Below are 9,772 nucleotides of genomic sequence, written 5' to 3'. Positions count from 1 at the left end.
TCACCATGGTGGTGGAGGCGTCGAGAGCAGAGGAGGGCGAGGTGGAGAAGCGGAGGAGAAGAGGAACTAATGAGGAACATTGTGCATCGCAGCGACCCGAGCACTGTTTATGGGGCTGCTTCCGAGTGTCTGACCTGTGGACCCGAGCGATCTTATCACATCCCGCAACAGGCGCTCGCCCGATACGTGCCGAAAAAGGCGGTGCAAGGATCGAGGCGTCCATGTCTTTTCGCTCCGATTACTGCGGCACGCTCCGTCCTGCGCACTTCTCCAAAATTTCGAATCCCGCAAGATCCGGGAACCGCAAGGCAATCAATTGCACCAAATTTTTCGCGCTATGACCCACTCGAAGATTATCAGCATAATTCACTTGACGACCTCTGAATTGATCAAGGCAACTGAAACAAGGTTGAAGCTTCGGCATGATTTCCAAACTCCCGTGAAATGCCTTCGAAGCATGGAATCGTGTCGGAACCAACTTCAACCCTTCTTCACTCGAACCTCAATCCATCCGGGGGCTAATGATGATGACATATACATAGGGTAGGGTCATAGGCCTGACCTAGACGTCCTTCCCAAGGACAGAGCCCTAGAATCAAGGACATTCAGAGTGCAACAGAAGAAACCGACTGAAATCACCTTGGAGTGCAATCCACTCGACCAGTTATTTCACTCAGATACCCCAATTCCACTCGACCAAGATAGAATCACTCGACCACACGAAGAACCACCCGGAGTACAGAAGGTCTAAAGCCACCCCAGGATGGCAACAGTTAGGCGTTCACTCCGTAGTCTTAAAGATCATTATAGTCATTTATTGCTAGCGTTACTAGTAACACTCCTGCCTTAACGTACATTGAACCCTATGTAACTGAGGGCTGGAGGGGCTTGGCGCACTCTATATAAGCCACCCCCCTCCTCTGGCACAAGGGTTCGCAACCCCTGTAACTCTCACGCATAATCCAGTCGACCAAGCCTCTGGGCACCGAGACGTAGGGCTATTACTTCCTTCGAGAAGGGCCTGAACTCGTAAACCTGGCGTGCACAACCTCGCCGTAGCTAGGGCCTTGCCTCCTCCTACGTACCCCCTATTCTTACTGTCAGACTTGCTACCACGACACCACCCACAACAAGAACAGGTGGGGTTGGCGGAATAGAAGCCACATGAGAAATCGGACATGACGGATAGGAGACCTTGCCAGAAAGAACGACCTAGAGACAAATGCCACGCATATGTATGCGCATGAAACCAACGAACTCGATGTAGTTGGTACCATCAAAAATCACCGGACAACGAGGAACAACAACATAGCCGGACGGTGTAGAATTTTTTTCTTTTTTTTGGCTGATCAACCGGCGGCAGACGAGTGCTCAGGCGCAAGTATCAGAGGTGTCCCCACGAGAACCGCAACAGTAGTTGGTGGCGAGATCGGGGCGCAAGTGGAGAGGAGGCCCGGTCTGGAGAGTAGCTCGGGAGAGCAGCAAGCTCGATCTGGACAGGGGGCCAATCTGGTGCGGGCGACCCGATCAGGAGAGCAGGCGGCTCAATCCGGGCGGGAGGGAGGCTCTCTGCTCGATCAGGAGAGCGGGTGACTCGATCAGGGCAGGAAGTCCGATCAGGGGCGAATGGGATGATGTGTAGTAGAGGAATAACATAACTCTAGCAACCATAAACTTATAAGGCATGTTAATTACATATGTGGGGTAAATATGCAGAAAACCCCTCATAGAATGGGGAAATATACAAACTATAACATAACTCTAGCAACCATAAACTTATAAGGCATCACACCATGTTAATTACCGTGTGGTTTCCATGCTATTTTTCGAAAGTTTGTTGCCATGACAAACTAGTGGGGTCATGGCAATTTTTGTCTGTTTTTCATACACAAACCCATGAAGCTTTTGCAATTTTAGTATGCATTTGCCATGGCATTTTTTTATTTTTTTCACATCATGGCAAATTTCTCATACCAAAGATAGCACTTTTAACTAAAATACCATAGCAATTTTTCAAATGAATATGACATGCCATTTTTTTTGTAATATTGTGTTTGTACGGTTCATTTCTAGTTTTTTATGACATTTTTCATGGCAATTTCCTAACATATTTTTGTCATGGCAACGTGTGAGCATTACCAAAGATATTGTTTATAAAATTTGTTGTCATGCTTTTTTGAAGAAATAAAAAATGTTGTAAAACTTGCCATTGTGCACAAAATAACATCATGGCAAATTGTAAAAAAATGTTCTGCTGGAGTGGCATTTTTTTGGGAAAACTACATTTTTATAGAAAATAAAAAATGTAGTACCAGTTTTTTTACTAAATGGGTATTAGATAGCCACGTGTCCAAAAGTCCATTTACCTTTATTCTATTTTTATGCCTTGGCATTTGATGGCTCACCACATGGAAAATTTCTCTTTTTTGTACGTCGTTGGGTTCGGTTATTAGCTTATCAAAATGAAGTCCAAACACCGGTTTTTTAAGACTCGTGTGATCGCCACATGAAAACTGGGCCTTTTCTGCCCAATTTGAGGCTCGAACGAGGGATCTCTGTTTTTTCATGGAAAAGGGTACCAGTTCGCTCCTGAGGTCTGGGGTCAACAAATTGTTCATTGCAGCCCCTCCCTTAGATCGTACTCCCTCCGTTCGGAAATACTTATCGGAGAAATGCATAAAAATTGATGTATCTAGAACTAAAATACGTCTAGATGCATTCGTTCCTTCAACAAGTATTTCCAGACGAAGGAGTACGTTTTTGCTCCCCTAAAAAAAAGGATCGTACGTTTTTTCTCGCTAGGCTGATAGTTACCTAGCGAATGATTTGTTCGGAATTGGAGTGTTTCAGACTGTGGTCAGAGGATATCGGGGTCAAAAACAAAACTACACATGACCTGCCTGATGGCTTTGGCAGATTGGAATCATTCTTTCGGTCTTTCAGGGATTTGAATGGATACATATCGGAGTTCCTTGCCTCCGTAATCACACCCGACTAATTGCGTAGACACTTAAACAGGCATAGCCGTGTAGAAGTTTTTTCTTTGAACGTAGTACAAACGCAAGCGTTCATATACACGCGCATACACTTACCGCTATAAATATACACATGCATATCCTACCTTCAAAAGACAGAGCCGGCATATCATCTTGTAATTTACGAAGCCACCATAGGCACCTCGTCATCGACGGAAACGTCTGCTCCCACTGAATGCACATCACCAGAAATTCTAAAATAAATTCAAAAATAAATGGGAGCACCAGGACTTAAACCCTGGTGAGCTGGGATACCACAATCCCTCTAACCATCCAACCACAAAATCGCCAGTGTAGAAGTGTTTTTGGAGCATCTCCAACAGCTTCGGTAAAAAGACTTTCCGTAAAGTGGTTTTACGGGATTCCCATACAATTTTGGGAAAGCTAACATATGTGTTGTTTTTTCAATTCTTGTAAAACTTCCTCTAAAGTGGTTTTTGGTGGTAGCGCGACAACGACGATGAACTCTGACAGCAGCTGATAGCTGACGACGATGGTCGGCGACGACAGGCGAGCGAGCGAGCGACGCCACGGCGATGGTTAGCGGGGGTGGCGCGACAATCGGCGGCGGCGGTCAGCACGGCGCGGTGGTCACTTAGGTGGCGGTTTATGTGACTGTCAGCCGACGTGACACTTTTACGGGAAAGGCGCATCTTCCAGTTGATGCATGGAAAGTTTTGAAGAATGTACAGGTCCCATAAAAATTTATGTGTTACGAAAACTGTTAAGAAAATATTTTTGGCTCTCAACTTTCCCCAAACAGCGATTATTTTATGAATATACGTGATGGTGAGATGCTCTTAGCCTTGAGCGCTACGAACTGCGTTGGCAGGATCTTGAATTCAAGACCTCTTGGCTCGGATACCATATTGAATTCATGCTCCAGCCAACTCATTCAAAAGTCGGAACTAATGGAGAAAGATGGGCAATATATTTCAACAATGCTCCCACACATGGATTCGTTCGGCGCAGTACTGTTGCTCTGTGCAAGCTGCAGCTGCACCCAGCCACATGCGCTACGGTACATCAGAAAGAGGCCTATCATCCTGTCAAAAAAAGGCCTACCATCCGATCACGGGGTCCGGCTGCACAGTGAGATTCGGCCCGTGCAATGGCTTCGCCCCTATTGACTATTGCCAGCCGTTTCCAAAAAGTAATAGACCCGGCGCGATGGATCCGTGCAAGAAATTTATGAGTTCGCAGCTGACAAGAAGGAACTGAACTTTTATATATTCCGTTTTGCGTGTACATATGCGGGGGGTGATGATGTAGCTTAGCAGCGCCAGAGAATGATTCGGCCGGCGGTGCTCGTGCGCGCCGGTGGGCTACACAACCGCGTCCGCTTTTGTGGCGAAATCATGCCGAGTCACGTCCAGCTAGCAATGCGAGCGATGCATTGCTTTCCTCCATTACTAATTCTCGTCGCCGTTTGGTGCCGCCGACGGTTGCAGTTTAGCTCTCAAAGCCAAAGCGCGTGGATTAACACGATAAACTAACGAATGCTGGCAGCATTTATTTTTTAGGCTAGCAATGTTGGCAGCTTGCTCATCGTTTTCGCCACTTGATGGGACCTAGTACTGTCCATCCTCTCTTTCAGCACATCTGGAAGACATCCTGCAGACTGAAGCACAGGATCTTTCTATGACTCCTATGGATCAACACAAGGAACCTTCTCAATAGAAAGACCATGCATCTGAACAGTTATAATTGTGATTTATGTTCAGGTAACACTAAGGAAGATTAAACAAGGAGTGAAGGGAACCTTATCCCCTCCCGCATCGCTCCCACGGGCGACGGAAAGGGCGACCTAGCCACCGCCGCCAGCGCCCCCCTCCTCACGCCTCCTCCTCCCTCGCCGCCGCCAGAGGGCGGGGCCGGGCGAAGCCCAGGCGGGGCCCCTTTCGTCCCTTCGTGCGGGGAGGCCGGCGCGGGCCGTCAGCCCCGGACTGGGTGGTGGCGCTCCCATGGGGCTCCTCCGCGCAGCGTCCCACCGACGCTGGTGGTGGCGTGTGGGTGCGGTGGCGGCGCGACGGGCCACGTCCTGGTGGTGCACGGCCACGTGGTGAAGGCTGGCGGCCGGATCCAGTCATGGTGGGTGCGGGCTACGGGTGGCCTGGGCTGTAGGCGGTCGTCCTCGTCGTGGATCTGGTGGCGGAGGTGGCGGCGCGGCGGGGGTGGGTCTCGCTTACCTCTCCTCTGATTTTTGGTCGGGCCCGGAGGTGGGCTGTGGCATGTGGAGGTGGGTGGCGGCGCGCTTGTCCTGAATCTGGCTTGGGATCGGGGCGGGCGGCGCGGTTGAGCAGCGGCCAAGCGTGGCTGTTGCTTCGGCCGTGGGCGGCGGCGCGGGGAGGTCCGGCACATGGGCGGTGGCCTCTCGGTGGTGCGGCGGCTACACGGTGGCTTGGCGGCTCTTCCCGCGGCGATGGCCGGCTCTACTCCGGCGTCGGCTCATCTGCGGTCGGACCGTGTCGACCTTTGCTTCATCTTCTCGTCGTCCGGGCTCTACTTCTGTCGAAGGGCTGGCCCGCTCCCAGCTGCGGTCCATCGCTCGCGTCCGGTGCGGCAGGACCGACCTCGTCTCGTGCACGGTGTTGTAGGATCGAGCTCGTCTCGCGCACGGTGTAGAGAGAGAAGAAGCCATCTAGCTACTAGCTATGGATTGTAGGTCTGTGGTAAACTACTCACACGTCATCAGAAGGGAAACAAGGTTCATGTAGAAGCCCTCCGTGATTGATTCCCCTCCGACAGAGTACCGGAAAAGGCCTCCAGATGGGATCGTGGAAGAACAGAAACTTGCGGCAGCGGAAAAAGTATTTTGGGTGGCTCTATGTTGGTTTCCCAATTTTAGAGAATTTATAGAGCTAGTATTATGTCAGACGGAGCCCTGAGGGACCCACAAGGTACTACGGGGCACCCCCCATGCCGCGCCCTAGAGCCTTGTCGTCTATTCATTTGCCTTCTAGTCTCCTCCCCAAGCTTCTAGGGTCGCTCTTGTCCAAAAAAAATCATCAAAAAGTTTCGTGGTATTTGGACTTCGTTTGGTACTGATTTCCTGGAAAAGCAAAAATAGGCCAAAAAACAGCAAGTGGCACTTGGCAGAGGTTTAATAGGTTAGTCCCAAAAAATGATATATTATTGCATATAAAACATCCAAGATTGATACTATATAGCATGGAACAATAAAAAAATATAGATATGTTGGAGACATATCACGCCCCAAGGAGGGTCTTTCCCTCCTTGGTGGAAGCCCTTCCCCCCCCCCTCTAACCTATATATACTTGGGGTATTAGGCCCTTTTGTGATACAAGTTTTGGATCCTCCTCTAGTTCATCTAGTTCTAGTTGATCTTAGTTGATCCAATTAGAGCTCGACATAGTTCCTCTAACATATCCTTAGTGATGGCTATATATACTGCCACCCACTACCTACTCTCAAAGAGAGCAACCAGGACGAAACCACTACTACCCATATCCATTTTCTAAGAGAGAACCACCTAGCTACACTTGTGTTGAGATCAAGGCATTTCACTCCAACCATTTGATCCTTGATTTCTAGCCCCTTCAAGTTGCTTTCCACTCTAATCATTCTCCTACCCCAAGCCAAATCTGTGAAAGAGTGATTGAGTGTTAAAGAGACTATCTTTCGAAGCACAATAGCAAGGAGTTCATCATCAACAACAACATCTATTACCTTTTGTAGAGTGGTGTCTCCTACATTGGTTAGGTGTCACTTGGAAGCCTCCAAATCATGTGGAGTTGAACCAAGAGTTTGTAAGGGCAAGGAGATCACCTACTTCGTGAAAAACTACCCCAAGTGAGGCTAGTCCTTCGTGGGCGTAAGCCATGATGGAATAGACAATGTTGCTTCTTCGTGGAGCCTTTGTGGGTGTATCCCCCCTAGACTCGCACAGCCGTTACCCTCCGTGGGTTGAAGTCTCCTTCAACGTGGATGTGCGATAGCAACACCTATCGGAACCACGCCAAAATCATTGTGTCTTCATTGCGTTTGATCTTCATATCTCTACCTCCCTTTACTTTCTTACACTTGCATGTTGTTCATTTTTTGCTGCTCAATCTCTAGATATGCATGTGTAGAATGTATTGGTTGCCATTTAACTTATGCTAAAATCTGCCTAAATTCCAAGAGAATCTAAAAATTGCATATTTGCCTTGTTAAGTGTCTATTCACCCCCCCTCCCTCTAGACCTATGTTCTCGATCTTTCAATCCACATAGAGCTCAGAGCTACACTCCATAACTGAACAATGGACTATGCCTTGAATTGTCAGATTGGCGTAAAGAAGTTTCACCCATTGTCTTGGTGGTACTAGGCTGTCAAAGGCTAACCCCGCGGGTGGAGCATGTTAGTCACACTCCTCGCCCGTATAGATGTGTCCTTCCAAATATTGCTCTGTAGGATAGCATCTCGCTTATTAAGACACAAGTCAACTTGCCATATAGTTTCCAAGAGTATTGCATCTTCAACATAGTGGGTCATTAGGTTACTCTCCTCAGTTACCAGTGGCATGTTTTATCAGGTCCTACTTCACGGGGATCTCCGGTCACATAGGTTGCTTGACTACCATGTCAACTCATGTGGGTCTCACACCCATATCCATCGATGCATTTTTTTATCACAACACGTGATATCCCTTTTGTGAAAGGATATGCCCGATTCTTAGCCGATTGATGTAATCCAACGATACTCTGGAGTTTCTTAAATGTCTAACAGGCTTTAATCTCCTTATATGCTTTGTGAATTTCATGTTGTCCTTTGAAATTTTTGCCTTGACAATACCTGTCTAAGTGTCATAGTTCATAAGGATGGCCGGGATTGGTTTTTCAACCACTGGCAAATCCATCAAAAATTCTCGAAGCCATTTTGCTTTTGTACATGATTTATCTAGTGATGTGAGTTCCGCTTCCATTGTCTACTCCATCAAGATAGTATGCTTGCAAGACATCTAGGAAATGACACCAACCCCAGGTGTAAACACATATCCACTTGTGGCCTCCATCTCATCAGCATCTGAGATCCAATTCGCGACACTATACCCTTCAAGCACCGTCGGGTATCCGGTATAGTGAAGTTCATGACTCGTCGTACCTCTCAGCTAGCGCATAACTCTTTCAACATGTCAATGTGCATCTCCCGGGTTGGAAACAAACCGACTAAGTTTGCTCACAACAAACGTGATGTCTGGCCTCGTAGCGCAAGTTAGGTACATGAGTGAACCAATAACTTGACAATATCTCAATAGATATTTATCTATGCCTTCGAACTTTCGAATCCGCACACTTGGATTATATGGTGTTGGAGAAGGTTTGTAGTCTGAATATCCAAAGAGACTCAAAATCTTCTCAACATAGTGGGATTGCAGAAGTGTAATCTCACCTTCATTATCTCTCAATAGCTTGATGTTCAAGATAACATCAGCCACACCAAGATCTTTCATCTTGAAGTTATGAGATAGAAATGACTTAACCTCCTCAATGACTTTGAGGTTGGTTCCATATAAAACATGTCATCAACATACAAGCACAGTCTAACTCCTTCGCCCCCTCCATGGCGACAATGTACACACTGTAAGAAAAAGACACATCCGTGACATTTTGGTCCAAATAAAATATTTTATGTCATGGAAGTGACACTTGCATGGCGATAATAGTGACAAAAACATGTATACAAATGGCATGGTGGGCATCTACTTGTCTGGCAAAAAATTATGATAGAAAGTGCGATTTTCATCCTGGGCGAAGCTGGCAGCGCACCTGCATGACCTTCTTTGGGCCTTCCTTGACGTTAAAGATAGTGGTAGAAGTGTGGCAGAGAATTTCTCGGGGTTTCTTTGCCTCGCACGGTATACGGTGGGTGTCAGGCTCAAGCAATGAAGGGTGGTTTGCACGTTTCTTTCGTGCACATGTGTGTGTGACCGAGCCCTTCACATTACTGAACCCGAGCGAGCCCTTCGCATTACTGAACCCATGCGAGCCCTTCGCATTCTGAACCCGATCGATCCCTCGCATTACTGGCCCGACCAATCGACGGGAGACTTGATCGATCGATCGTTTGTCGTGCGCATATGTAGTTTGCTAGCCCAGTCAATTGATGCGAGTCTCTCGCTAGCCTTTGTAGCTGGTGTGTGTGGTGCAAGAATCTTGGATGGGCGAGTCGTTGCGACCGTGCATGGTAGTGTAGGAGGCCCTGATCGATCTTGCACGGTAGTGTAGGAGGCCCCGTTCTTCTTATGCGTGAGTGTGTAGTAGTTGCAACGAGCCCCTGCATGCGATACGTAGAGTCAAGACCATCCGGTTGTTGCATAGAGCCCCCGCGCGCGATACATAGAGTTAAGCCAGTCAGTGTTGGCTCTCGATGTACAGTCCACGTTGCTACCGCACATGCGTATGCCCCAGCCCTTTCGGAGGGGGGCGATGAACAGGACCCCTTGGAGGTCGTAGGCAGTTGGCGCTAGATGAATAGGACCCCGATGATGCAGAGCATCCTATGGACATCACCATGTCAAGAGTCTGTTCGACGAGTGACACGTGCGACATCTACTTCACATACACAAAGGTGAATCATCTCCTTTACACGTGCTCACTTGATCCATTCGAGGATGGTATACTACTTGACACTTCTCCTGTGAGCATGCATGGGTATTGTCGGAGCTTCACGGATGTTGAGGAGGAGTGCAAGCGCCAAGGAACAACTACACCATCCGCGAGGGACGCCTGGAAG

This window comes from Triticum aestivum, chromosome 1D, assembly GCF_018294505.1.
Source record: "Triticum aestivum cultivar Chinese Spring chromosome 1D, IWGSC CS RefSeq v2.1, whole genome shotgun sequence".
Taxonomy (NCBI): domain Eukaryota; kingdom Viridiplantae; phylum Streptophyta; class Magnoliopsida; order Poales; family Poaceae; genus Triticum; species Triticum aestivum.
This window is presented reverse-complemented; position numbering follows the sequence as displayed.